This window comes from Chiloscyllium plagiosum, unplaced genomic scaffold (genome assembly GCF_037043375.1).
Source record: "Chiloscyllium plagiosum isolate Xiang-an unplaced genomic scaffold, Cpla_swu_hap1 HiC_scaffold_45, whole genome shotgun sequence".
In the NCBI taxonomy this organism is placed as follows: domain Eukaryota; kingdom Metazoa; phylum Chordata; class Chondrichthyes; order Orectolobiformes; family Hemiscylliidae; genus Chiloscyllium; species Chiloscyllium plagiosum.
Genome location: NW_028270183.1, coordinates 79,210,759 through 79,231,288, shown reverse-complemented (window position 1 = coordinate 79,231,288; position 20,530 = coordinate 79,210,759). Strand labels below are relative to the sequence as shown.

Below are 20,530 nucleotides of genomic sequence, written 5' to 3'. Positions count from 1 at the left end.
TGAGAAGCAGAAGTGCTTGTGCAACTGCGGGAAGAATCTCCCGGTTAAAATAGTAGTTAAATAGAGCAACATACACTACTGGATTTAAACCAGGAAAATGAAGCCGGAACGCGAAATCAGAATATGCAGCAATTCAAACAGGACACTGCGTTTCTCGATCAGCAACACAATACTTGCGAGAAATAACGAGCTTTCAATACAATGAGCAGGCATCAGTGTGATGGGAGGTGTTTTCACCAGCTAAGCCACGGCGCGACGTTAAAATCCAGATTTCTTGTCCATATGTGCAATGTCTGAACCACTTGATCACAGGAATTTCAAAACGCGGTTTCAGTATTAGCGTTGCTCAGTATGAATGGCAATCAAACTCTGCTTTTGCAGAAACAGACATTTCAATGCTGAGCATGCCCCACTGAAAAGGCACAGAAAAAGATAGTATCCTCTTGCATTGGCATCCAACAGATATTTTCATCTGTTTAAACTGACAGAATAAAGAGGATGTGCTCATCTCCTCTCGCGTCCCATTAACCACGTTAATACACACGCAGGGATTTTCAAAGCAATATGAAGAGGCTCATTGTTGTGAATTGACAGCAGTGGTGTGTGAGTCATTGCGAACAGTGTGCAATAAATGCTGAACCAATAGCACCGACACTGAGCCTTGCACCATCAGCTCCACACTCACATCTTGCGTCATGTCTCCTCGGCATCAGTGCATTTGACTTTAATTATTCTACCCTGCACCTCTCCTCGAATTATTCCCGACCACTTGCAGTGTCGAATTAGAACGTGCAATTATCAGAAATGCATTTCTGGGACACAGTTATTCACTGCCCATCCCTAATTATCCCAAAGATGTAGGGGACGAGTTACTTTTGTTAACTCCTCAAATCCTTAGTATGGAGGTACTGACAAGAAACCGCTAGAGATGGAGTTCCTGGATTGCGGAAAGCAGACCGACCCCAAACTGCTAACGTAACTCACCCAGGGAAGAGCAGATGGACCCCACTCTGTCAATGTAACTCAACCAGGGGACAGACGTCTGACATCACACGTTCAATGTAACTCAACGAGGTAATTATGGCCTGACCGCACTCTGTTAATGTAACTCACCCAGGGAAGAGTAGACTGACGCCACTCTGTCAATGTTAGTCATCCAGCGAATAGCAGACTGAACCAACACTTTATATGTAACTCACCCAGCAAATGGCAGACTGACACGACTCAGTCAGTATAATTTACCCAAGAAAGAGCAGACTGATGCCACTCTATCAACGTAACTCACTCAGAGAAGAGCAGGCTGTACCCATTCTGTCTCTGTCACTCATCCAGGAAAGAGCAGGCTGGTTTGATTCTGTCAATGAAACACAAGCAGGGAGACGAGCCTGACTCCACTCTGTCAAAGTAACTCACTCAGAGAAGAGAAGACTTATTCCATTCTGTCTATGTGAATCATCCAGCGAAGACAGTAATGAAACCACACTTGCTGTTAAACTCAGACAGAGAAGAGCAGACTGTCACGGCTTTGAGAAAGTAACACGCCCATGGAGGAGCAGACGGACACCACTCTCTTAACGTAGCTCACCCAGGGAAGAACAGACTGAGTGTATCATTTGCGTATGTTGCTGTACAAGAGTCACTGTTCAAGTCCAGCATCAAGGTACACTGGGAGATACCCAAAAGGAGTCTCCCCCGATTGGTGCAAATACACGTTTCTCCCATGCAATCCACGATCTGGAATGCTGTGGTCGGTAGCGTGTCAGGCTTGGGGCTGTAGTTAGCCTGGAGTTCGGGTGGTGACACGAGATTTGCCCAAATTGCCCCTCACTATCAGGATCAGGCGAGTCGCGTCCCGTGGAAGCAGACAGCTGGCATTTCTCGCCAGGCTGTCAGTAATTTGCTGGGCAGTCTACCTTTGGGCTGTGTGGAAACATATCCAACAAGTGGAGCCAACGTCTAATCTCTCGTTTTGTCGTATGACCAAAGCACATGTTCTGTTCCCTTCACATCTAGCAATGGCCCTTCACAGCTCCCAACCTACTGGCATCGCATTTACGCCATTTAACTCCAGCAGGCAAATTCCCCTCCTGCTTTAACTTCGCTCTCTTGCCACGGCCGTCTACCTTCGGGTTCGGGTGTGTCATTAATGACCTTTTCCCCCCTTGGTGTTAGGTCCATGATCTGGTTTGATTGGTTGCCATGCCCCACTGCTCCTATCGTCTGTAGTACATTCTGCACTGCATCTCGGAGGGTGGGGGTGGGGTGACTGCACCACTATATTCAACTGTCGACAGATGTCGGAGAAGGATCTATCTATTCCACACCACGAGACTCTCTCATTGCTCTTCTGAGTCTTACTTTGATCATAGAATATATATTTCCCATGTCAGGTGCCCCTTTTGTCGTGGTGGCTACTACTAAGTGCCAGTCACCGGCGCGGCATGGATCCCTGCATAAATCTTAATTATCGAATTTATAGTCGTCCTTGTTACTGAACAGCTATGGGTCGCATGTAACGATCCATTTCGCCCTATCAGTTAAGATTTCCGTCAGCTGCTGCAGCTCAGACGCCCCTGCCCTTATGAATAGTCCTACCAGGGCGCTTGCCAACAGTGTGAACTGGGGCAGCCCCACATTTGCTGAAGTCTTCTAATAAATACTTGCTCTAAATTGGTTTTGGTGTTGTGCGATGTCTCGTCAGTCCCAGCTGCAAGTTTGTAATGGCTGGTGTGTATCCACGTGGCTGTTCCGGCGATCTTAACAGCTATCTGTGCTGTAAGGCGTACTTGAAACGGTCCCAGCCACCTCTTCGCCTGTTTTCCCTCCTGAAGTCTTTCGCCACTATTCAGGCTCCAGGTTATAGATGGTACATCTTCCCTTCTGCTGATTGGGGTAGTGCTGTCTTCACTTGATTCTTTATTTGGGACAGAAGTGTAGAGAGTTTCATGCAGTAACACAACATCTTATCCTCACAGTGGCCTGTTATTTGGCTTCCCTTACGTCTCGGGACAATTCCTGTGTTTGGGGCCTACCAAACAAAATCTCAAACGGGCTAAGATTAGCTCTCCCTCTCCTTCTAGATCTCATACACATTGGCACAATTGGAAGTGCCTTTGTCTCTGTCATCCCTAGTTCCTCACAGCATTTTGTCAATTTATTTTTGAAGGTAGAATTTTCTCTTTCCGCTGCCCTCCCGCTCGTTTGGTGGTAGGCACAGTGTTATCTCATGTTTATTCCCAAATACTCACTAATCTGCTGTAGGGCATTATGGACAAATGGTGTTCCACTGTCACTACTAAGCCTAGAGTGTAGTTTTGCTCGCTGAGCTGAAGGTTTGATATCCAGACGTTTCATTACTTGGCATATGGAGGTTAGTGGGCGAGTTTAGGTTAGTTGGGCATCGATCGGCACAACATCAAGAGCCAAAGGGCCTGTACTGCGCTGTATTTTTCTATGTTCTATGTTCTGGGTGACATCATCAGTGACGAACTCCAAGTGAAGAGAAGCTGTTGTCTCCTGCGTTCCAGTTATATGTTTGTCCAGGTTGGGGTTCCTGGGGTTTGTGGTGATGCCATTTCTTGTTCGTTTTCTGAGGGGTTGATAGATGCTATCTAGATACATGTCTTTTTTATGGCGTTGTGGTTGGAGTGATAGACCTCAAAGAATTCTCTGGCATGTCTTTGCTTAGCCTGTCCCAGGATAGATGTGTTGTCCCAGTCGAAATGGTGTTTTTGTTTCATCCGTATGAAGGGCTACGAGGGAGAGAGTGGCTAGCTGGTGTTCTGTATCGTGGTGGCTAACTTTCTTCCTGTTTGTCCTACGTAGTGTTTGTGGCAGTCCTTGCATGGAATTTTGTATATGACGTTGGTTTTGTCCATGGGTTGTACTGGGTCTTTTTAATTTGTTAGTTTTGTTTGAGACTGTTGGTGGGATTCCGAGGGGTCTTAGTAGTCTGTCTGCCACTTCTGAGACTTCATTGATGTATGGAAATGTCGATAGGGTTCCTGGCTGTGTTAGGTCTACTTGACGTGGTTTGTTCCTGAGGAATCTGTGGACTGTATTTTTTAAGTATCCGTTCTTCTTGAATACGTTTTATAGGTGCTTCTCCTCTGTTTTCCAAAGTTCGTCTGCGCTGAAATGTGTGGTGGTTCGTTGGAATAATGTTTTGATACAGCTTCCTTTTTGCGTGTTTGGATGGTTGCTGGTGGAATTAAGTATTTGGTCAGTGTTTGTCGGTTTGCTCTATATGCAGACACAACAGAGAATTCCGAGAGGCTTCGCACTCCAATCAAAACGCCATAAACAAACACATTGATCGATTTACCATCTGTCAACCCCTCAGAAAACGAATAGGAAATGACATCACCACAAACCCCATCCAGGACAAACATATAAATAGAAAGCAGGAGACAACATCTTCGCTTCTCTTGGAGGTCGCCAATGAAGATGTTACCTCGCCAGGTAATGAAACGTCTGGATAACAAACGTACAGCTCAGCGAGCAAATCTTCGCAAACCTTGGGACTACTGAGCCTCTCAGGGATGCTCCATCTCGGAATTATTTCAGTTAGGAAAGCTTTGGTTACGGCACTGGCATTCTGTTTTGCCGTGGGGAACGCTTGCACCCATTTGGAAAATATATCAACTATTACCAGACAATACCTTTTTCCTTTGCAGGGTGTTAGTTCGCTTAAATCCAGTTGTAAATGTTCAAATTCTTTTTGGGATTTCGGAAATGCTACATAACTCATCTGTATTCCCCTCCCCACATTATTGTCGCACAGATAACACATCGTTCACAATATTTCTGGAAGTAATGAGTAAATCCCTCAGTGCACCACTGTCCTGAAATGCTGCCATATCTCCCCTCTTTTGACACATGTTCCTTACCGTGTGTCAGTTTGGCATAGAATGTAAATAATGGTCGTGGTAGAAAAGGTTGAGCATTGGGGCCAAACCATACCCCTTACCTCAAACTGCACTCTGCTTTTTCCCACTCAAACGTGTCTTCCAGCCTGGACATCGACTGTGACTCCCTTAAGTCTGCTATTTGGGTAAGAATTTTTGTCATTCCCATGTCAACTGATCATTTACCGGCTGCTGGGCTGCCGTCCTTGCCGCTGAGTCTGCCCTTGCATTTCCTCGAGAAACTGAATCGTTATTTTTCGTGTGGGCATTTACACACAGCGATTGATTTAGGCAATACGACCACTTCCAAGAGGTCAGAAATCTGATCACGGGTGTGTGATGGGCTTTCCGGTGAAGGTCAAGAAGCCCCTGTATTTCAACAGGATTACAACATCTTGTGCAACTCCGAATGCGTATCTGCTATCGGTTAAATATTGGCTGTGTTTCCCCTTGCCAATTTACATGCCTCAGTCAAGGCGATCAGCTCCGATGCTTGCGCTGACACTTGAGAAGCGAGTGATTTCCGCTTTGAATACCTCAATGGTAGTTATTAGAGCATGCCCAATAAAATTCTGACCTATCTCCTTGCACCTGAATGCTGCCCCATCCACACCAAAAAACGCCATATTTAGATTCTGAATTGGTGAATTCTGCAAGTCTTGTCTAGGCAGCACATTTCATTAATTACAGCGATACAATCATGTGGGTCTCCGTCTCCTTCTCCAGTGAGAGGATTAGCAGCATTAAGGACGTTACATCGTTTTATTGCAATGTTAGGCTTCTCCAATAACACAGTATTGCATCTGAGTCAAAGTGCTGCCGACGTATGTGCTTTCTTTTGCTCGGAAAGCAGTAAGGATACTGCATGTGCGATCAGTTTGGTTAAGTCGCCATAGCCGAATATATCCCTGGACACTGCAACCACAGCTCACAGGCAATCTGATACGCAATCCTGCCGCTACGAGGTCTAGCTTAGCCGAAAAACAAGCTGCCAGCCTGAATTTTCCCCCATGATCCTGCAACATCACAGATGTCAGGCAGCCATGTTTCTCATCGACCGTTTGACAGAAGGCTTGTTTGGATTCTGAATCCCCAGTGTAGGTATACTTTGAAACGGCTTTTTCAGTTCAACTCGGCCGCTGGGATCCATTGCAACGGACATTGGTTGTGCTACCCTTTTCATGGGCCATGTCACTTCAGGGCGCCTCCAGATTTGTGTAATGTGGGATAAACGTTCTTCAGTAGGAGCGTATGCCCCAAAAGGATAACAATTGTTTCTTCATGTGAGACCTTGGAATTTGCTGAATTACTTGCACTCTGTCTTCACCAATGGCCTTCCCTTGTTCAGATATTAAGTGACTGAAGGACTTCACCTGTTGTTGCATAAATCGAAGCTTTGCGAGACTGGCTTTGTGCCCTTCCCTCGTGCAATGCAAAGGAATCCTTCTCACATTGTTCCTCTGTCGTTGCTACTATTAAGCAATCGTCTACAGATTGCAGAAGCGCAGACACACAGGTTAAAACAAGAGTCTCCAGACTCCTGCGTAGAGCCTCATTATATATGGTGGGTGACTCACGGTAACATTGACAAAGTCATGTGAACTCATAAGATTTCCCTTTGAATGAGAAAGCGAACCAGAATTGACTATCTGGATGCACTGTTACACTAAAGAATGTATTTGCTAAATCCACAGCAGGAAACCATTTACTGTCCGGTCTAAATTGAACTAATACAGTATAGGGTTTGGGAACATTTGATGCGCGCGGGACAACACTGTTATTGACTGCCTGTAGGTCTTGAACAAACCTGTATTCCTCCGGTTCACTTGGAATTTTTGCCTTTTTGATCAGAAAAATGGGAGTTCTCACCGGTGAGTTTACATAGGGGATTATCTCTCTAGCCTTTGGGAAGGATTGAAAGACTGGAGTAACTACGTCAATGGCCTCGGGTTTTTACGGGTATTGTGCCCTGCAAGGACGATACTCCGACTTCGTGGTTACTCGTATTGGTTCACAACCTCGTATAAGCCCAGAATCATGTTTTCCTTTTACGCATAATTCAGTTAGGACCGTTATTAATCTTGGGTCTGAGAAGTTCATCTTAGGGAAACGCCAGGCCAGCCTTTTAGGCTCTTCAGGGCTCGCGGGGTTACCTCGACTGTTCTATTGCCTGAGTTGGACAAATTAATTTCTTCCTAGATATCCGCACATCTGCATTAAACCACATACCCACATCGTCCCAGAACACCCAACATTTCGTTCTTTATGCCTTTAGTACCCATGGCCCAAAATCTTGCCACCAGTCACTGGACACCTTCGCCAGTGACACGCGAGGAGCGTAGTCTTCCACATCAAAATTATAGAGTTTACTTGCCGTCACAGGTACTTGACGTAAGTTCACACTGACTGCACATCTGCCATCCCTTCAATAAAATTCGCACAATAACAACTGACCTAGTTTAACCAAGCTCCTGAACAAATACTTCTCTTATGGTTCCTCAGGGCCATCGTGGTGTATGTGTGCTGTGCAGTGCAGCATTTTCCCGCAAAAAAAAATCGGTGTTAATAGGATTAACATGGTTCCCTGCTTCCAGGGCGAGTGAATTGCTCAATGAACTCATTGCTCTCTGGCTTAATTGCCACTCATAGACATACACCAGGGGTCGTGGATTGTATTTTGCAGTTTACACTTGTGAATCTTCCTTTTGAATTACCTGCAAACCCGTCGGAGTACTGAGCAAATACAACCCCAGTCTCACAATGAGATTCCGAGCCATCAAATGTAAAGGACAGAATTCCGCTAAAAAAATTGAGAATTAGAATTTTTACACATTACTGATTTCACACGATATGGGTGCGGTACAACTCTCTCATATCACGACGCCTGATGCCTCCATTGAGTTCAGGAACATTCCACTCATCGTTATTGGCGTCAACTCTCTGAACTGTCTTGATTTGAGGAGTGAATGTACATTGCTACCTATTTTCTTGTTTCGTACATCATTCCATTGATGAAGCTGCTCCTCAGGTGTGCCTCATACAGTGTGATCTCTGCCGTCGTTATGTCCTTGGGTAGTATCAGTCCACAATAGACGTTATCGACTTTCGTGAGGTGCTTAAGGTACTGGGACATTGTCTCGACTTCTTTAGGGATTCTTTTCAATTGATTGTGGGTACGATATGCTATTGGTGATTCAGCAGACCCTGAGGCGGCGACCGTTGACTTGGAACGTTCGCGAAGTGGATCTCGTAGGGGGGCTGTAGCTCTTCGAGGGCACCCATTAAGGTCAGGATGTGATCCAGTCTTAAGACACTGTACAGCTTCATTTGGTTGTTTTCCGTGTGTGTGTACATGATCGCTGGTGTTTGTACCTGTACTTGATCTATCTTTTATTCGAGATTTTCTTTCCCTGAAATCAGGCTCAGCCTTCAACATGTTTATAAGCACTCCAATTCACAAGTTCTATTTTACCCTTCCGTTTCTCCTTCTCTCTCTCTCCTCCAACGGTGACCTCAACATTTGCAACTGCATGTTAATAAAATTTCCTTCCTCCAGAAAAACATATTCCTTGATTTACATTTTTAACTGCTTTACAGAAACTGGGCCATAATTATTTAGCATATATTGTATTTTTTCTTGACCATTCCGAGTTGTCTGTCGACCCTCTTTTTGTTCGCTCTTGCTGGAGCCGATTTTCATGGATATTGGAAAAGTGTTCATCTCTCTCTGTCTGTCTCTCTATCTGTATATCTGTCTATCTCTCTCTATCTCTCTCTCTCTCACGATACCATAATCTTCTCTTTGCCAATATAACTTGCTTTTACCTCCTGAGGTCCCCTCTCATTGGGCGCTACCGCCTCATTGCCTTGGTTTTCACAAACCAAGAACCCACGTAACCGGTACAGCTTTGGCGACTCCAACGCTGCCCATGGTGGCTCCAAGTCTCAAACCACCGTTAATCTTGCTGTCCCTTAAACTCTCTAGAGACGGTAATCCTTTCCCTTGAATTTTACTCGAATACCGCGCGAGAGTTCACTGGCGCCTCTTCCTGGTTCATTTATTCTCTTCGAACGAGTCTCTATGTCGGATTACTTTAGCCACAACTCTTACCCCGACCCTATTCGATTCGGAACGCGACTCTGGGGCGATCCACTTATCCCCAGTCCTCTCACGCAAAGGGGCCAATTCAGCACTCGATATGAAGTGAAAGACCTTCAAGGCAGTGGCGCGTACACCTCCTGGGATTCTTCAAAATCTTACCCAGTCGCAGAGTCCCAGGCGAGCCCCCTGGTTTACTGCCGTGGAATTTCAATCGACTCGACGCAAATGCTACCAAGAGCATTATTTTTGAAATTTGCAGAGTGGACCCGACACATTTGCAAAACGCCTCATAAAAAGGACGCCTGACGGTTTTCACATATTCCCTTTATACTATAAATCGCCTTGCTTTATCACACTTCAAGCCAGGAACCTGGATCAGTCGAGTTCCTTTCCACATATGGAGTTGCTTTTTCTAATTAATTGACTGCTGATATAATAGGTTATTGGCCTTGAGAGTCAGCTGTAAATTAGTTTGAACTTTACATTTTCTCTGTCTTTTTGCAAAGTTAGTACTATAGTTCTTTGTTTCAACCATGGTTTCACAGATTTCCCAATAAATGATAATTTTCTATAACAGGGGTTCAGGCTGACAGTGACTCAATAAGTGTGATGGAGTGAGGATGATAGTGACACAATGAGGGTGAGGTGTCAGCGTGGTAGTGACGCAGACTGTGTGAGTGGATCAGGCCGATAGTTGCGCAGTGAGGGGGGTCAGAGTGATAGTGATGCAGTAAATCTGAGGGATCAGACCGATAGTGACGCAGTAAGTGTGAGGTGGTCAGGCGATAGTGAAGCACTTCGTGTGAGGGGTCAGTGTGACAGTGACGCAGTAAGAGTGAGTGGTCAGGCTGACAGTGACGCAGTAATTGGAAGGAGATCAGGCTGATAGCGATGCAGTAAGTGTTACTGTGTCAGGCTGATCCTGACGCATAAAGTGGGAGGGGACAGGGTGATAGTGATGCAGTAAGTGAGATGGGGTCAGGCAGAGACTGACGCAGTGAGGGTGAGACAGTCAGGGTGATAGTGAGGGAGTAAGTGTGTGCGTTCAGGCTGGTAGTGACACAGTAAGTTGAGAGCGTCAGTCTTATAGTGGCCAATAAAAGTGAGGTGTTAGTGGAATAGTGACATAGTAGGTGTGAGGTGTCAGTCTGATAGTGAAGCAGAAAGTGTGTGGGGGTCAGGCTAATAGAGATGCAGCAAGTGTGATGGGGTCAGGCAGATAGTGTTACAGTATGTGTGAGGGGTCAGGCTGATAGTGATGCAGTAAGTGTCCGTGAGTCAGAGTGATCCTAATGCAGGAAGTGAGAGGGGACAGGATGATAGTGACGCAGTGAGTGTGAGGGGGTCAGCGTAATGGTAATGGAATAAGTGTGAGTGTTCAGGCTGATAATGATGCAGTAAGTTGAGGGCGTCAGGCTAATACTGGCCAGTAAGAGTTAAGTGATAGGGTGATAGTGATGCAGGAAATGTGAGGAGTCAGACTGATAGACACGGTGAAATTGTGAGGGGTCAGGCTGATAGTGATGCTGGAAGTGTGCGAGTGACAGGCTGATAGTGACGCAGTGAGTGTGTTGGGAGCAGAGTGACAGGAACGCAATAAGTGTGAGCGGCTCTGGATGATAGTGACAGGTCAGTATGAGGGGGAGGATGGTAATGATCCAGTGAGTGTGAGGTGTCAGGATGACAGTGAAGCAGACTGTGTGAATGTGTCATTTGTGATGGTGACATGGCAAGTGTGATGGGGTCAGGGTGACAGTGACGCAGATGCTTTCAGGGGGTCAGGTTGTAGTGATGCAGTAATTGTGAGGGGTCAGGGTGATAGTGACGCAGTGAGTGTGAAATGTCAGTGTGATAGTGACGCAGAACATTTGAGGGGCCAGGCTTATAGTGACGCAGTATGGGCAAGGGGTCAGGGTAACAGTGTTGTAGATGCACTCACAGGGCCAGGTTGTAGTAAAGCTGTAAGTATGAGTGTCTCAGGCTGATAGTGATGAAGTAAATGCGTTGGGGTAAGGTGGATAGGGATGCAGTAAGAGTGCAGGGGTAGTGCTAAAGTGACGCAGTAAATGTGAGTGTTGAAGCTGATAGTGACGCATTAGTTTGAGGTGATCAGGCTGATCTTGACGCAGTAAGTGTGACGTTGTCAGCATGATAGTTACGCTGTCAGTGTATGGGCGCACAATGATCTTGACGCAGTAAGATTGGGGAGTCAGGGTGATAGTGACGCAGTAAGCATGAGTGGGTAAGTCTGATTGTGACGCAGTATATGTGAGGGAGTCAGCCTTGTAGTGGCGCAGTATGTGTGAGATGGTCAGGCTGATATTGATGCAGTTAGTGTGTTGGGGTCAAAGTGATAGTGACGTAATAGGTGTAAGTAGCTCAGGATAATAGTGACACAGTGGGTGTGAGATACCAGTGTGATAGTGACACAGTAAGTGTAAGGGGTCAGGATGACAGTGACACTAAGTGTAAGGCCCTCAGTGTGATAGTGCCGCAGCAAGTGTGGGATGTCAGGGTGTAAATGACGTCGTAAGTGAGAGACGGGCATTGCGATAGTGAAGCAGTAAGTGTGAGGGTGTCAGGCTGATAGTGACACAGTCAATGTGACGGAGTAGTGTTTTAGTGACAAGATAAGAGTGAGGCGTCAGTCTGATAATGACACAATAAATGTGATGGAGTCCGGCTGATAGTGACACAGAAAGTGTGAGGGGTCAGACTGATAGTGACACAATAAGTGTAAGGATTCAGGGTGATAGTAACATGGGAAGTGTGAGGGCGTGACTGAAAGTCACGCAATAAGAGTGTGGCGGTTAGGCTCATGGTGACGCAGTAAAACTAAGGCCGGCAAGGTGAAAATGGCAAAGATTGTGTGAGTTGGTCAGGGTGATAGTGACGCAGTAAACGTGAGGAGGTCATGGTGAGAGTGACGCATGAAATGAGAGAGGATCAGAGTGAGAGCGACGCAGTAAGTATGAAGGGGTCAGGCTGATAGTGACACAGTCAGTGTGAGGGGGAGAGTTTTAGTTAAACAGTAAGTGCTAGGCGTCAGACTGAAACTGATACAAAAATTATGAGTGGGTCAGGGTGATAGTGACACAGTACGTCTGAGGGGTCAGGCTGATAGTGACACAGTCAGTGTGATGGGGCAGAGTTTTAGAAACATGGTAAGCGTGAGGCTTCAGTCTGATACTGACACAAAAAGTGTGATGGAGGCAGGCTGATAGTGACGCAGCAGGTTTTAGGAGTGAAGGTGATATTAACATAGGAAGTGCGAGGGCGTCACTGATAGTGATGCAATATTTGTGTGGCTGTCAGGTTGATAGTGACGCAGTAAAAATGAGGATGTCACGGTGAAACTGGTGGAGTAAGTGTGAGGATGGCAGATGAACAGTGATGCAGTAAGTGCGAGGGGTTCACGCTGATATTGAGGCATGCAAGTGTGAGGTGCCAGGTTGATAGTGACGCTGTGTGCCGGCGGGTCTGGCTGATAACGACGCAGAAAATGTGAGTGTCTCAGTGTGACAGTGACGCATTACGTGTGAGGGGGTCAGGGTGATAATGACAGAGAAAGTGTGAGGTGGTCAGGTTGATAGTGATGCTGTAATTGTGAGCTTGGTCAGCGTGATAATGAGGGGCTCAGGCTGATAGCGACACAGTTATTGTGAGGGGATCAGGGCAGTAGTGACGCAAAACGTGTGAGCGGGTCAGGCGAATAGTGATGCAGTACGTGTGAGGTGTCAGGCCGATAGTGACGCAGTAAAGGTGAGAGTGTTGGTGTGCTAGTGACGCAGTAAGTGTGAGCTGCTCAGGATGATAGTGACGCCATAAGTGTGAGGTTTCAGGTAGACACCAATGCGGTAAGTGTGACGTGTTCAGGGTGACAGTGACGCAGACACTTTGAAGGTGTCAGATTGAGAGTGACACAGGTAATGTGAGGGGACAGTTTGATAGTGACACAGTAAGTGGAAGGGGTCAGGCTGATAATGATATACTAATTGTGATGGAGTCAGGATAATAGTGGTGCAGTGAGTATGAGTTGTCAGGGTGATAGTGATATACACGGTGTGAGTGGGAGAGAGTTATAGTGATGCATCAAGTATGAGGAGGTCAGAGTGATAGTGTGCAGGGTGTGGCTGAAGGTGACGCAAGAAGAGTGAAAGGTTCAGGGTGATCCGGACGCACTAACTTTGGGGGGTCAAGGTAATGGTGATGCTGTAAGTATGAGTGGGTCAGTCTGATAGTGACACAGTACATTTGAAGGGATCACGCTGGTAGTGATGCAGTAAGCGTGAGGGGGTCAGGCTGATATTGATGCACTAAGTGAGAGAGTGTCAAGGTGATGGTGACGCATCAAGTGTGAGCAGGTTAGAGAGAGAGTGACGCCGTTAGTGAGTGGGGTTTCTCTGATAGGGATGCAGTAGGTGCGCATGTGTCAGGGTGTGAGTGATGCAGGAAGTATGAGGGTGCCAGAGGGATAGTGACGCATTAAGTATGAGGGGGTCAGAGTGATTGTGACGCAGTAATTCTGAGGGAATCAGAGAGATACCAACGCAGAAAGCATGTGGGGGTCAGGCTGTTAGTGACGCTGTCAGTGTGAGTGCCTCAGCCTTATAATGATGAAATAAATTTGAGAGAGTAATGCTGATTGTAAGGTGATAAGTGTGAGTGAGTCAGGCAGGTAGTGACGCTGTAAGTGTGAGTGTTGAAGCTCATAGTGAAGCAGTAGTTGTGAGGTGGTCAGTGTGATTGTGACGCAGTAAATGTGAGAGGGTCAAGGTGATAGTGAAATAGTAAGTTTGAGGAGGCAGTGTTGCAGTGACACGGTAAGTGTGAGGCGTCAGTCTGATACTTACATAATAAGTGTGATGGAGTCAGGCTGATAGTGACACAGTAAGTGTAAGGAGTCAGGGTGATAGTAACATAGGAAGTGTAAGGGCATGACTGATAGTGACAAAGTAAGTGCTTGGCAGTCAGGCTGATAGTGACGCAGTCAAAATGAGCGTCTCGAAGTGAAAGTGGCGCAGTAAATGTGAGGGCGCCAGATGGATAGTGATGCAGTAAGTTTGAGGGGTTCACACTGATATTAAGGCGGTAAGTGTGAGGGGTCAGGTCTATAGTGATGCAGTAAGTGTCAGCTGGTCAGGCCGATAGTGATGGATTCAAAGACCAAATATCCAAGGCTCACTGTAGTGCTGAATAGTGAGACTTCTCAAGGCTAAGACAAAAATCAATAGTTTTCATCCTGGTCATACATCACAATGCTTCATTTTAATATTGTCCTCTCCTGCTTCTAGATTCACCAATGAGGGAACAAAATTTAATTGCACCACCTTGTTTATCTCTTCAAATATTTTGCAACTCTCAATGAGATTACCGCTCTTGTTTTGAAACTGTTAAGAAAAGGCGGGATTTGCCCAATTTCAATTCAGAGGACTAACGTTCATCCATGATATCAAGGCTAATCACCATTCGTGGTATTCCTCATATGGCATTAGTATCTTTCCTAAATTGAGGATTATAATTCCTCATACTGTCGTCCAAGTGCGGTCGAACTGAGCCACCATACATTGGAAATAATGCTTCGTTCTCGTGCCCTGAAATCCTTCTGCAGCTTTCACAACAGACTTCTACAACTGCTACTAGACTTCAATGACTTATTAAAAACTTCTCCAAGATGCATTTCTAAAAATCTGTACAAAAGACTTTCGACTTCATACCTTCGACAAATAATCTCCACACATTTCCCTCCTGACAAGTATGATAAAGTCAAATCATTGCTATTTATTAGATCATGAGGAACATGGATAGGTTGACTCGTCAAGGTGTTTTCCGGCAGGTGAGGAAGTCAAAATTTAGAAAACATCGGTTTTAAATTAGTGGGTAAGGATTTAAAAGGGATGTCAGGGGCAACTTTTTCAGACGTGTCCAGAATGAGATGCCAGAGAAATTGGTGGAGTCTGATGCAACTGTAACATTGAATGGCATCTGGATGGATATATGAGTAACAAGGTTTAGAGGGATGTGAGCCAAATGTTGGCAAATGGGACCTATTAATTTAGGATATCTGTCCACCATGGTCAAGTTGGAAAGAAGGGCCACTTTCCGTGTTGTATTGTTCAACGACTTGATGACTCGAGAACAACTGCAAAAACTTTGCAAATAATTCCGTCAAGACGATTTCAAGTTCCAAATCTTCGGTTAGTCTTCCTCTCTTGTGCTCACAAGTTCATTACCTGATGTCAGAACTTACAGATAAGTTGCTGGATCCATTTCTGTAAATTGGTTCTGCATTCTTTCTAATTCCGATTTTTTTTACTAATGTAGCTAGTGTTTATGGACTTAGCATCAATTTTTCTAATACCATATTTCGATGAATATTAAAACACAACAGCATATATAATTTGGAACCAGATGATGAGCAATTGAGTCAAAATCGATCGGACGCAGTGAGACAATGATGTACATTGTCTCACTGTCTTCGTGGTGTACATCCGTGTCTCTATAATTCGACGAAGAATCATTCCCTCAACTTCAGCTGTGTCAGAATCTAGTTTGCGGTGAAAGCCTGTCAATCTGCTAAGGTAACGTTCGTCTGGGTCTCTGCAAAGGATTTGGCGAAATTTTGGGTCTTGACAATTTGTTCTTCCAACAAATGAATTCAGTTGTTTTACTGTGAAAATTGACGTCCTTGCTGCAGCTGTGATGGCCGAGAGGTTAAGGCGTTGGATTTGAAATCCAATGGGGTTTTCCTGCGCAGGTTCGAATCCTGTTCACAGCGTTGAATCTTTTAAAAGGCATTAATTCCTTTGCAGGATTTGAATTTCGTGGAGCTTGAGCTTTGCATTCAATCGAAAGTAAATTTTCAACTGTGAAGAATCCGAAGTAATTTCAAGACTGACCCAGTCATCTAATTGAATAAATTATATGTCGAGACACAAAAAGCCACCAACTTCCAACACGAATCAGTTTCAACACATTTGTCGAACTATCGTGAAATTTGGATGTTCGGGGGGTGGAATTCAGCAAAACAAGAAGCAATGCAATACACTTACCTGCAGGTGATGAATTTTTTTTTTAGGATCAGTTGAAAGTCAAGCTGAGAAAGTTCAACCTAATTTACAGCTCACTCTCAAGGCCAATAATCTATTATATCAGCAGTCAATGAATTAGAAAAAAGCAACTCCGTGTGTGGAAAGGAACTCGACTGATCCAGGTTCCTGGCCTGCGATGTGAAAAGGCAAGGCGATATCAGCGGAGTAGAATTTTCTGGAAATATTAGAAATGGAATGTTAACGGTCTTCTGCTGTCCACATTCGTAAGAAACTGTGCATTAAGAACTGAAATTGAAAATTAACGATGAAAATCAGACTTAGCCCTCTGCTTGTGGTGTAGCATTGTTCAGAACAATAGGTTGTTGTTGAGGCTAAAATTGACCAAAATAATCGATGGGGAACTTATCCACGGGCTTCGTTGGAGCAGTTGGTGTGGAGAGCTCAGCTTGAAGAACCAAATGCCAATTATTCATCCTGGCTGTCTGAATTGCTTAGTTAAACATACTCCCAGTTTAATGAAAAAAAAACCTTTGCTGTCAGATTAGATGTTTCCATGTCAGCATGTACCGATATGCGAAGACACTCCATGGAGTAGATGTGACTTAAATTTTAACTCTAACGTCAGAGATGTTAACACATTTCTGCACCAAAACAGCACTACCATTGGTATCAAATCAAACTGAACAAAGGACTAGTCACTTAGACATTTCCTGTCTGCAGACTCTGCCAATGGACCGTTCAGGCCCGATGTAGGAATAGGGCGTGGTGACATCTGTTCGCAAGTGGATCACTTCATTCTTGCTCATGATCCATAAACCGTAATTCATTTTGAACTTCTTCGCCATCAGCATGATAAGTGTTACATAATGCACAGGTTTGCTTCTCGAAAGAAAGAGCGAAATCTTATCCAATGCAGACGCAAATTCAAGTTGTCCCTGGTCGACCAGAAGACAGATGTCGTGAAACAAAGTGAATACAGAAAACAATTAATATTTTCTGGGAGTCAAAAAGATGTACTGGAAGAACAGAAACATATATTTGGAATTAAAGTCACATACCACTTCCACAGACTAAATGTTCTTGAACCGTTATCTTAATTTGACCTTCATGTCCACCATTGCTGCAAAAATTATCTTAACAACTGAGAACGTTGTGTTCTTTGATATTCTCTCCTTCATGTTTCTCTCGATTTTGATACTAAAACCGAGCAATAGTAATGCACCCTATTTCACTTGCAAAGATCAGAAGAAGATCAATTTATAAGAGAACAGAAATAAAGCTACGTCTGTCTTGCGAGAGAAAACACAGTTACCATTTCGACTCCAAAAAGTCTTCTTCAGAAGCCTGCGCAATGAACTCGAAATAGTAGACCGAAAATGAAAAAAAGAAGCCAAAATACCGCGAATACACCACCCGCAAGTGCCTCAGGTCCTACTCGAATATGCCGTATTACTACCATCAACATCAGTGGAGAATGGAACAAAGCTCATTCTGCAGTTGTTTGACGTAGTTTGTAAAGTCAGAAATATGATTCGGTAAAAAGCGGGATGAAAGCGGGATATAGGAACTCTGAAAAAAGCAAGTGCGTGCTTTGCTTTGAAGAAGGTTGGCATTGATGAAAATGGAAATTAACTACAGTAAGGGGGGCTTAATTAATACTCAGCATCGTTGCAACACACAGGGACGCAATTCTTTTTGCTAGGTTTCTGTTCTGCCATTTTATAATCACGACTGCTGTCGGGTTTGGTTTCCATTCCAGGCTTAGGTGACAGCCTGATGGAAGTTTGCACATTCGCCCAATTTCTGGGTGGTTGCTCTGGTTTGCTGCCACATTCAAAACATTTGCAGCTTATTTGGAATCGCCATTGAACGCACACGGTTACAGAGACAGTGATGTCTCTGTAATAGGAGTGTCTGGATAGGACGTACTTTAGAGGATTTTTGTGAACTTAAATAGACAGAGTGGGGTTAGTCTGCTGTTTCCTGGGTGGGCTACATGGCCAGAGAGGGGTCAGCGTCTTCTTCCCTGAGGGAGATACGTTGACAGAGTTGGGTTAGTTGCTCTTACCTGTGTCAGTCACGCAGATACAGGAGGGTCAGCCTGCCATTCCCTGGGCGAATTTCTTTCACAGAGTGGTGACAGATGAAAATATCTGTTGGTTGCCAATGCAAGAGGATACTGTCTTTTTCTGTGCGTTTTCAGTGGGGCATGCTCAGCATTGAAATATCTGTTTTTGCACAAGCAGAGTTTGATTGCCATTCATACTGAGCAACGCGAATAAAGAAAACACGTTTTCGAATTCCTGTGATCAGGTGTTTCAGGAATTGCACATATGGACGAGAAATCTGGCTTTTAACGTGGCGCCGTGGCTTCGCTGGTCAAAGCACCTCCCATCACACGGGTGCCTGCTCATTGTATTGAAAGCTCGTTATTTCTCGCAAATATTGTGTTGCTGATTGAGAAACTCAGTGTCCTGTTTGAATTTCGGTAAGTTCTGATTTCGCGTTCCTGCTCCATTTTCCTGGTTTAAATCCAGTAGTGTATGTTGCTCTTTTTAACTACTATTTTATCCTGGAGATTCTTCCCGCAGTTCCACAAGCACTTCTGCTTCTCATCCTCTTATTCTCATTCCTTCATTCCCAGTTTGGTGGAAATTAAGTGGTGAGGCAGGAGATACAGCAGAATTCCCGGGAAATGTTGTGGTAATGGCACTGACACCACGACATGATCACCCTCATTCTTGCTGTCACCATTTATTCGTAGTACACCAACAGTAAATACATCCTTGTTCTTCTTCAGCTATCGTGTAATTACTTTCTTTTTTCTGTTGGATAAGGAATTCAACTTTAACTTCAAAAGGGTCTTTAAATTTTGAGGAAGAAATGTCTCCTTGCCTCAGGTCGAAGTGAAAGATGCATTATCCAGAGAATGTGAGACTACTTCGACCGATTCTCAGCAGTTCGAATCTCAAACTGTCTCTGAATGTCTAGGCTTTTCAAAGAACAGAAATGCGAAATGAGGGATATGGACAGCTAGCGTGTCAGAGAATGTGAAAAATGCCCAGTAGGATACAGAGAGAAATATAGAAAAAGAGAGACACATATTGAGGTAGACACTGAAAGAAACAATTCTCCATTCGAAGTGACTGCTAAATAACAGAAAGCAAAAGGAAATGTAGCCATTAAAACATAGCCTTCCACCAGCTCAGAATAATGAAAGTGGCATGATAACTGATTAAGTCCTTTTAAGATTGTAAATTCGAAGTTTGTAAGCTCAAGAGTGATTTTGATAAATGTCCTGATTCGACAGGTAAGATTATCATTTTCCCAGCAGTATAATCTGGACATCTATAACTAACCTGCTTCTGTCACTCTAAAAAAAAATCTGTTTCTCTCTGCAGATGTTGCCAAGTGCAGCGGGTTTCTCTATCAATTCTCGTTTTTAGTTCAGATTTCCAAAACCTGCATCTTTTTGATTTTTGATAACCTGGCACAAAACCAAGCATACCAGGATCGGAGCAGTGGTGAGGAATACTGTTACCATGATATATTTGCACAATAAAACATTCATTCCCTGCTCTTGCACTTATTCTCAATGAAATGGCTTTTCCCTTTCATTTCTGATCAGTTTCACTGCAGATTGTTTTCTACTCGTCTTCAAGTTTTGCAGAATGGAAAATCCCATTTGGCCCATAGTGCAGTCTGGTTTAAAGACATTCATCTATTCTATTCCCAGTTTCCAGCTTTGGTCCATAACCTTATGTGTTCTGATGTTTCCAGTGCAAATGGCAGTGAGGTTCTCACTTTGATCTTAGATGACACAACAATGGGATTGAAGTTTGACATAGTCACATTGTGGTATTACCCACGTCGTGTCTTCCACAGAAAGAGACACACAAGAGTGGCAGAGTTCTCAGGATTTGACCAGCTCCTTGTGCTTCACTTCAGCTGTCCACTCCAACATGCAAGTTCAACCGCTAAAAGACAGATTTTGGTTAAACCAAAGCCAGTTCGACAGACAATGAGAGACGTTGCTTTGAGCTAGAATTTAAAGTGGACGAAAGAAACTGTGAATTAGAAAACCCATTTCCTTCCGTTCCTGACAGATAACAGGAATGGACGAACATGCTGCATCCTCGCGATTTTAAATGCGAACCGACAATTCCCTAACTCGACGTAAAAGGCGTGTTACCAATTCCGTCACTGACCCAAAAACCAGGTTTGGCTGTGACAGTTTGTCTATATGTAATGTAAACGCCCACATCATGGAAACAGCAATCACAAGGTGAGAAATCAGCAAATATAATCACCGTCACTGTTTCACTTGGAATTCCACACTCTGTGAACCGTTACCTGTCGCTGTACTTTCATATTTGAAGTTTTTTACATTCCAGACCATGAACTAATTCAGCAAGAAACCACTGGTCATTTCGACCCCGTCATCCGGAATGATGCGAGTTGAACGATGC

General features: G+C 44.5%; 1 non-coding gene across 1 annotated transcript; it reads left to right on the top strand.

Moving 5' to 3' along the window:
* The first annotated feature begins 15,705 nt into the window (after positions 1 to 15,705).
* trnas-uga (transfer RNA serine (anticodon UGA)) lies at positions 15,706 to 15,787 on the top strand. The gene has a single exon. It is a non-coding gene; the product is annotated as a tRNA-Ser (tRNA).
* The last annotated feature ends 4,743 nt before the right edge of the window (positions 15,788 to 20,530 follow it).